Raw genomic sequence first — 9959 nt, 5'->3', positions numbered from 1 at the left:
CTGTCGCTCGTGGGGTTTACAGTCTTAATTCCCATTTTCCAGGTGAGGTAACTGAGACCCAGAGAAGCTAAGTGACTTGCCCAAGGTCACACAGCAGAAAACTGGCAGAGCTGGGGTTAGAACCCACGTCCTCTGACTTTTCTAGACTGTGAGCCCACTGTTGGGTAGGGACCGGCTCTATATGTTGCCGACTTGTACTTCCCAAGCGCTTAGTACAGTGCTCTGCACACAGTAAGTGCTCAATAAATACGATTGATTGATTGTGATTTTAGAAGGACTTTGAAGGTGGGGACAGTTGTACACGAAGGGATAGGGAATTTCAGGCCAGAGGGAGAATGTGGTGATGATGATGGCATTTGTTAAGCGCTTACTATGTGCAAAGCACTGTTCTAAGTGCTGGGGTAGATACAAAATAATTAGGGTGTCCCATGTAGGGATCACAGGCTCCATCCCCATTTTACAGATGAGAGAACTGAGGCACAAAGAAGTAAAGTGACTTGCCCAAGGTCACACAGCAGACAAGTGGCAGAGCAGAGATTAGAGCAATCAATCAATCAATCATATTTATTGAGCGCTTACTGTGTGCAGAGCACTGTACTAAGCACTTGGGTTGGGTAGGGACTGTCTCTATATGTTGCCAACTTGTACTTCCCAAGCGCTTAGTGCAGTGCTCTGCACACAGTAAGGGCTCAATAAATACGATTGATTGATTGGGAAGTACAAGTTGGCAACATATAGAGACAGTCCCTACCCAACAGTGGGCTCACAGTCTAGAAGGGGGAGACAGAGAACAAAACCAAACATATTAACAAAATAAAATAAATAGAATAGATATGTACAAGTAAAATAAATAGAGTAATAAATATGTACAAACATATATACATATATACAGGATACACATATATACAGGGCAAGGGATCAGTGGTAAAATAGACCAGTCTGGGGTAATGGGTGATAGATCAGGAAGAGTCCCTCCCACCCCAATTCCCTGCCTTGACTATTTTCTGAACGTTTCACTTAAAAAAAAAATGTTTTGATCTTATTTTAAATCCAGCCCTCAGGTGGGTCAAAAGCCTCTGAGCTTGAGTTCCAGCTTTACCGTCTTTGAGGTCCTTCAAAGATCTGTCCTTCAGTCGTTATAAACAGGATAACGATATGGGTGACGTTTATTAAGCTCTTACTGTGTGCCAAACACTGTACTAAGCGTCCGCAAGCTAATCAGGTCAGACACAGTCCCTGTCCCAGAAAGGGCTCGCTTGTAAGGAATAATAGCTTGCAAATTGGAAAAAAGAAAACGAGGAAGACGGGAAGCTAAAGTAAAACGAAGTCTCAGATCATGTTGCAACCCTGCTGAAGGCAGAGTTAATTGAGGAAGACAGAGCCTCATGGCTCTGTTTTCAATGTGTCAGAATGGCCTGGGTTTTGGGGGGGCGGGGGTTTCTAGTGATATTTTTTCAGCACTTAGCCTGTGCCAGGCACTGCACTAAGCCCTGGGGTAGATGCAAGGTAATAATAATAATAATAATGTTGATATTTGTTAAGCGCTTACTACGTGCGAAGCACTGTTCTAAGCGCTGGGGGGAATACAAGGAGATGAGGTTGTCCCATGTGTGACTCACAGTCTTCATCCCCATTTTACAGATGAGGGAACTGAGGCCCAGGGAAGTTAAGTGACTTGCCCAAGGTCACACAGAAGACATGTGGCGGAGGCAGGATTCGAACCCATGACCTCTGACTCCCAAGCCCGCGCTCTTTCCACTGAGCCATGCTGCCGGTCAGATTGGACATAGTCCGCGTCCTATGTGGGGTTCACAGTCTTAATCACCGTTTTGCGGGTGAGGTAACCGAGGCACAGAGAAGTTAAGTGAGCTGCCCAAGGTCGCGCAGCAGACACAATGCAGGACTGCTCCCATCCTTGGGGAAGGGTCTCTGGGAGGGAACCAGACTAGACTGGACTAGAGCAGACTAGGGAAACTTCTAGACTGTGAGCCCGTTGTTGGGTAGGGACCGTCTCTATATGTTGCCAATTTGTACTTCCGAAGCGCTTAGTACAGAGCTCTGCACACAGTAAGCACTCAATAAATATGATTTAATGAATGAATGAATATAATGAAATAATAATAATAATGGTATTTGTTAAATGCTTACTATGTGCCAAGCGCTGTTCTAAGCCCTGGGGTAGATGCAAGGTAATCATGTTGGACACAGTCCTTGCCCCACTTGGGGCTCACTGTCTTAATCCCCATTGTACAGATGAGGTAACTGAGGCACAGAGGAGTGAAAAGACTTCTAGACTGTGAGCCCGTTGTTGGGTAGGAATCGTCTCTATATGTTGCTGATTTGTACTTCCCAAGCTCTGCATGCAATAAGTGTCAATAAATACGATTGACTAAATTGAGTAAATGAATAAATGAATGACTTATTCAAGGTCACACAACAGATAAGTGGTGGAGCCGGGATTAGAACCCAGGTCCTTCTGACTCGCGGGCTCGTGAATGAATGAACCAACCACCCGGTACTGTTGAGGAGGGTGAGCTGAATCAACTTCTTTCCGCTATGCCAAGTTGCTTCTCTAATGCTAGGAGAGTGGGGATTTTGAGCATTTACCAGAATTTTCTGACTCCTCAGCATGATGACCCATCTCTATATGTCGCCAACTTGTACTTCCCAAGCGCTTAGTACAGTGCTCTGCACACAGTAAGCGCTCAATAAATACGAATGAATGAATGAACGGCCAAATGAAGGCCTCGCAGGCCACTCCCACAGACCGTGGGACTGGGAATCTCTGTGGGAAGGCATGTCGCTGCTGGCGCTGAGGATTTACGTGGTGCCATTCAACCCCTGCCTCATTCCTGCCAGTGGTGTTCTGCTTGGAGCAAGGCTGCTGTGGGATTGCCAACTGCTGAGAGGGATTTTTACCAACAATGTGAAAAGGTTTCCTGGCTTTCCAACTCTTTAACCTACACAGTTTTTCTGCAACAAAATCGATAATATTTATTGAACACTTATTGTGTGCAGAACAATGTGCTAAACACATGGTGATTACATGCCAGTCGTGGTTTCTCTTTGGCCCAGAGCTGGTTGGTCCTGAGCCCTGAGGGCATTGGAATCCAGTCATGTGGAAAGGGAAGATCACTGGAAGAATTGTTTTTTATGGTATTTAAGTGCTTACTATGTGCCAGGCATTGTACTAAGCGCCGGGGGAGATACACAAGTTAATCAGGTTGGACACGGTCCCTTCAGGTTGGACACGGTCCCTGCCCTACATAGGGCTCACGGACTTAATCCCCATTTTACAGCTGAGGTAACTTAGGCACAGTGAAGTCAAGTGATTTGCCCAAGGTCAAAGAGCAGATAAGTGGCAGAGTCAGGATTAGAACCCAGGTCCTTCCAACTCCCAGGCCTGTGCTCTATCCACTAGGCCATGTTGTTTCTTCCTTCCTTCCTCTCCCCCTCGTCCCCCTCTCCATCCCCCACATCTTACCTCCTTCCCTTCCCCACAGCACCTATATATATGTATATATGTTTGTACATATTTATTACTCTATTTATTTATTTATTTATTTATTTTACTTGTACCTATCTATTCTATTTATTTTATTTTGTTAGTATGTTTGGTTTTGTTCTCTTGTCTCCCCCTTCTAGACTGTGAGCCCACTGTTGGGTAGGGACTGTCTCTATATTGTTGCCAGCTTGTACTTCCCAAGCGCTTAGTACAGTGCTCTGCACACAGTAAGCGCTCAATAAATACGATTGATTGATTGATTCTTACTAGAAACCAAAGCTCTCCTCCCCCACACTCATTTTCCACCCTGCCTGCCTTCTTAATAATAATAATAATGATGGTATTTGTTAAGCGCGTACTATGTGCAAAGCACTGTTCTAAGCACTGGGGCGATCAGGTTGTCCCACGTGGGGCTCACAATCTTAATCCCCATTTTACAGGTGAGGTAACTGAGGCCCAGAGAAGTTAAGTGACTTGCCCAAAGTCACTCAGCTGACAATTGACAGAGCCAGAATTTGAACCCATGACCTCTGACTCCAAAGCCCGGGCTTTTTCCACTGAGCCACGCTGCTTTTTTGCCCCAGAGCTCTAAAGTGGATTTTGCCCCCCAGGACAACTAACTTGCAGGCAGGAGGAAAAGGTCCTGAGGAAGAGAGGGGAGAAGAAAAGAGAAGGGAGAAATAACTGTATTTATATGCTAGGCACTGTTCTAAGTGCTGGGTGGATTCATTCATTCATTCAATCGTATTGAGCGCTTACAGTGTGCAGAGCACTGTACTAAGCGCTTGGGAAGTGCAAGTCGGCAACATATAGAGACGGTCTCTACCCAACAACGGGCTCACAGCAAATGGGGTTGGACCCAGTCCCTGTCCCCCATGGGGCTCACAATCTTAATCCCCATTTTACAGATGAGGTAACCGAGGCACAGAGATGTTAAGCGACTTGCCCAAGGTCACGCAGCAGGCACGTGGCGGAGCTGGAATTAGAACCCCGATCATTAGAGAAGCAGCATGGCTCAGTGGAAAGAGCCCGGGCTTTGGAGTCAGAGGTCGTGGGTTTGAATCCCAGCTCCTCCACGTGTCTGCTGTGTGACCTTGGGCAAGTCACTTCACTTCTCTGCGCCAGTTACCTCATCTGGAAAATGGGGATTAAGACTGTGAGCCCCACGTGGGACAACCTGATCACCTTGCTTCCCCCCCAGCGCTTAGAACAGTGCTTTGCTTTGCACATAGTAAGCGCTTAACAAATGCCATCATCATCATTGGGGAAGCAGCGTGGCTCAGTGGAAAAAGCCCGGGCTTTGGAGTCAGAGGTCATGGGTTCAAATCCCAGCTCCACCACTTGTCAGCTGTGTGACTTTGGGCAAGTCACTTCGCTTCTCTGGGCCTCAGTTACCTCATCTGGAAAATGGGGATTAAGACTGTGAGCCCCCCTTGGGACAACCTGATCACCTTGTAACCTCTCCAGCACTTAGAACAGTGCAACGCACATAGTAAGCGCTTAATAAATACCATTAAAAAGAAAAAGTCACTTCACTTCTCTGTGTCTCAATTACCTCATCTGGACAATGGGGATTAAGTCTGTGAGCCCCCCGCCCCGGGACAACTTGATTACCTTGTATCTACCCCAGCGCTTAGAACAGTGCTTTGCACCTAGTAAGCACTTAATAAATGCCATTATTAATATTATGGCTCCCTGGCCTGTGCTCTACCAGTCCATGTCGCTTCTCAAAGATGGGGAGGGGGAAAGAGGAATTGTAGAAGGAAAGAAAAGGAAGAAAGTGGAGAGAGGTGGTTGGAAGGCAACTGGGAGCCCTAGATGGGACAGGGACAAAATCCAGCCGGGTTTGTTAGTATCTACCCCCGCTTGTAGTGAGCGTTTTAACAACTGCCATTATCATCATCAGCTGGCGCTTCTCCCCAGGAGAATCATTTGAAAAATGGCCAAGGGAGTGGGAGCCAATACCTTGCCAGGTGGGGAGGAGAGGGAAAATCCCAGCCCAGTTCGGGAAATTGGGAGGCAGCCTGCAGTAGCTCGCAGCTGGGGACTCACCTGTGCCGCTCGTATCTGCTGTACTTTGATCCTCGGAGCCGGAAATCCTGCTCTTCCAGTCACGGTACCCCAAAGGTCGTTGCTTTTTTGTCTCTATGCCGGTCTAGTGTTTGGTTTCATCTCTCCTTATATATCTGCCACTAGTCCCCTCTGGACTGTAAGCTCGCTGCGGAAGGGGAATGTGTCTGCTTATTGTTGCACTGAACTCTCTCAAAGGCTTACTACAGTGTTGCGCACACAGTAAGCTCTTAATAAATACAGTTGAAAGAATGAACGTTTTTAGACTGTGAGCCCCCCCAAGGAATGGTGACTGTACCTGATCTCCATCTTTCTATTTTTGAGTGCTTAGAACGGTGCTCTGCGCGCCGTAAGCACTTGATAAACACTATTAATGCTACTACTGCTATTGCAAAAAATGAGTTAGTAATTGTGGTATTAAGTGGAAGCAGCTTTGGGGAAGCAGCATGGCTCAGTGGAAGAGCTTTGGAGTCAGAGGTCATGGATTCTAATCCCGACTCCGCCACTTGTCAGCTGTGTGACTTTGGGCAGATCACTACACTTCTCTAGGACTCAGTTCCCTCATTTGTAAAATGGGGATTAAGACTGTGAGCCCCAAGTGGGACAACCTGATCACCTTGTAAACTCCCCAGCGCTTAGAACAGTGCTTTGTACGTATTAAGCACTTAATAAATGCCATCATTAAATTAAGTGCTTATTGTGTGCCAGGCACTGTACTAAGCACTGGGGTGGATACAAGGAAGTGGGGTTGAACACAGTCCCTGTCCCAAAAGGGGCTCCTAGCCTCAATCCCTGTTTTACAGATGAGGTAACTGAGGCACAGAGAAGTGAAGTGACTTGCCCCAAGTCACGCAGACGACAAGCGGCGGAGCCGGGATTTGAACCCACGACCTCTGACTCCAAAGCCCGGGCTCTTTCCACTGAGCCACGCCGCTTCTCCATATGTGGATGTTGTGTACATGAGTGGGCGTTGGAACCTTTGAATGGACTTTGAGGACAAGATTAATTTTTCAGTTCATTTTTATGGGCTTTCCAGGAATTTACGGGCAGTGGTCAATGCCGAATGGGTGCGACAGATGAGAGGTGGGGCAGGGGTGTGGCATGGGACTGTATATGCACAAGAATTTCAGGAACAAAACCCGTTTACGGTCAGAGCGATGGCACCACGGGGCCAATTCTGGTTTGCAGGGCCAAGGACCGCCAGGTCGTGGCCGTGTGGCTGCCTCAGTGGCTCTCACGCTTTTTGCTGCTCACCTTAGCCAGCTCTTTTCAGAATTGCTGCCGAATCTGTCCCTCACACAAGATGCCCTGGGTGATCCTTCGGTCAGAAATCGTCATCGCGTCTGGCTGAATTCCAGCCGAATGGCTGCTTTACACCTCCACCTGGGCAGGGATTGTCGCTCTTTATTGTTATATTGTACTTTCCCAAGCACTTAGCATGGTGCTTAATAAATACGATTGAATGAGTAAATAAATGAATCTGACCTACAGCTCTGATCCCCCTTTGTACATAATAATAACAATAAGAATATACCACCATTATTTTAGAGAAGCAGCGTGGCTCAGTGGAAAGAACCCAGGCTTGTATATATATATTTACAGATGTGTTACTCTACTTATTTTACTTGTACATCTTTACTATTCTATTTTAGAGAAGCAGTGTGGCTCAGTGGAAAGAACCCAGGCTTGTATATATATTTTTACAGATGTATTACTCTACTTATTTTACTTGTACATCTTTTCTATTTTAGAGAAGCAGCGTGGCTCAGTGGAAAGAGCCCGGGCTTGTATATATATTTGTACTGATCTATTACTCTACTTATTTTACTGGTACATCTTTACTATTCTATTTTAGAGAAGCAGTGTGGCTCAATGGAGAGAGCCCAGGCTTGTATATATATTTGTGCAGATTTATTACTCTACTTATTTTACTTGTACATATTTACTACTCTATTTTAGAGAAGCAGCGTGGCTTAGTGGAAAGAGCCCGGGCTTGTATATCGATTTGTACAGATTTATTACTCTGCTTATTTTACTTGTACATATTTACCATCAGCTTGTAACCTCCCCAGCACTTAGAACAGTGCTTTGCACATAGTAAGTGCTTAATAAATGCCATTATTAAGTGTTGTTAAGTGCTTACTATAAGTCCGGCACTGTGCTGAGATAGAATACAATCAGATCAGACACATTCCCTGGCCCTCATGGGAGGGAGGGAGAACACGTATTGAGTCCCTGTTTTACAGATGAGGAAACAAAGGCACAGAAAAGCGAAGTGACTCATCCGAGGTCACAAAACAGGCCAGTGGGGAAGCGGGGATTGGAGGCCCAGGGTTCCTGATTTGCGGTGGTGTGCTTTTAGGCCACCCTGTCTTAGAGTTGGACCTGGAGTGATGTAATCAGAGCACTAGTCCCTAGGGTGAGGGAGAGATGGAGGGTATTTAGGTCATTCAATCAATCGATCATATTTACCTAGTGCTTACTATGTGTAGAGCACCATACTAAGCACTTCGAAGAGTACAATATAACAGAGTTGGCAGTAAAATAATCCCTGCTTACAGTCTAGAGGGAGATCATGGTGGGGATTGGGATCCATCCAGCATACTCAGCCGCCCCCTCCCCATAGCATGGCTTGGTGGACAGTGCCCAGGCCTGGGAATCAGAAGGACCTGAGTTCTAATCCCTGCTCTGCCACTTGTCCACTATGTGACCTTGGGCACTTAACTTCTCTGAGCCTCAGTTACCTCATCTGTGAAATGGGGATTAAGCTTTTAGAATAGTGCTTGGCGCATAGTAAGCACTGTAGTACTACAATAATAATAATAATTACTATCTTGCCCTCCTCATCGTCCTCCTCCTCAGCTCCCCCTTCCCTCTGCGTCACCCCAACTTGCTCCCTTTGCTCTACCCCACTCCCTCCACCCCTCAGCAGGTGTGTAATAATAATGATGGCATTTTATTAAGCACTTACTATGTGCGAAGCCCTGTTCTAAGCTCTGGGAAGGTTACAAGATGATCTGGTTGTCCCATGGGGGGCTCACAGTCTTAATCCCCAGTTTACAGATGAGGTAACCGAGGCACAGAGAAGTTGTGGCTCGCCCAAAGTCACCCAGCTGACAATTGGCGGAGCAGGGATTTGAACCCATGACCTCTGACTCCAAAGCCCATGCTCTTTCCACTAAACCACGCTGCTTTGAAAGCAAGAGACAGTGATTTATGCAGGTGGGAGGGGGGTGAAGAGGAAAGAGGAAGGGAGAGAGAGAAAGAGAGAAAGTATGGACAAGGATTAACTCTCTTCCAAGTCCTGTGTGGCAGTGGAGACCCAGCTCTTAAACTTGGAACTGTTCTGATTTGCAACATGTGTGTATACGTGTACAAAGTCTGTAATTCTATTATTTATATTGATGCCTGTTTACTTATTTTAAAGTCTGTCTCCCCTCTTCTAGACTGTAAACCCAGCATGGGCTGGGATTGTCTCTCTTTATGGCTGAATTGCACTTTCCAAGCACTTAGTACAGTGTTCTGCACACAGTAAGCGCTCAATAAATACGATTGAATAAATGATACTAATCAGTCCAGACTGTAAGTTCGCTGAGGCAGAGAATGTGTCTGTTTATTGTTGTATTGTACTCTCCCAAGTGCTTAGTATAGTGCCAAGCACACAGTAAGCAAACACAATTGAATGAATGAAAGTGAGAATCAAATCAAGGTTGTGGGAGACTGCAAGATTTTTATGCTGCTAATTTGGTTGTAGTGTACTTTCCAAAGCACTTAGAGTGCTCTGCACATAGTAGCTTCTTATAAATACCATTGTTTGAGTGACCAATACTCGCACGGTCTATCTGCTGAAGAAGTCAGGGACATTTCACAGGGTGAGATAATATTGACTGGCTATTTGTCAAGATGGCTGTGTTGAGCATTAAGAATCAAGAGGCCAGCATAAGCTGCCCTGAGGCGAACGGAGGGAATGGATAGAGTTATGACTCGAATAAAAATGCGCTGGTAAGTGTGTGACAACTGTATCATGTACTAAGAAAGCACATTCAGGAAAAATCCTAGAGGAGTGTGTCAGTTTTCACATGGAAGCATTATACAACTGGGAAGAGGAAAGGGTTAATTCTATAAAGGACATGCATAAGCAGTCATGTCTTAATGCTTATTTGTATACCCTCAGGGAGCTAAAACAGGGTAAAGTGGTGTGAAATGAAATATCAAGCATTGGATTTTTGCTTTAATTAAATAGAATGAACAAATCTTATCTAGGAACTGATTGATTTCTTGTCTGGAGACTGTACAGAAAGGACAGCGGTTGGCCTCGGAGCTGAGCGTTTACTGGGGAAAATGTATGTTGTTCCTTGAATTATCAGGGGTAGGTTCGTTCAAC

Source organism: Tachyglossus aculeatus, chromosome 5 (genome assembly GCF_015852505.1).
Source record: "Tachyglossus aculeatus isolate mTacAcu1 chromosome 5, mTacAcu1.pri, whole genome shotgun sequence".
NCBI lineage: Eukaryota > Metazoa > Chordata > Mammalia > Monotremata > Tachyglossidae > Tachyglossus > Tachyglossus aculeatus.
The sequence above is the reverse complement of the archived record's forward strand: the minus strand, read 5'-3'. Positions refer to the sequence as shown.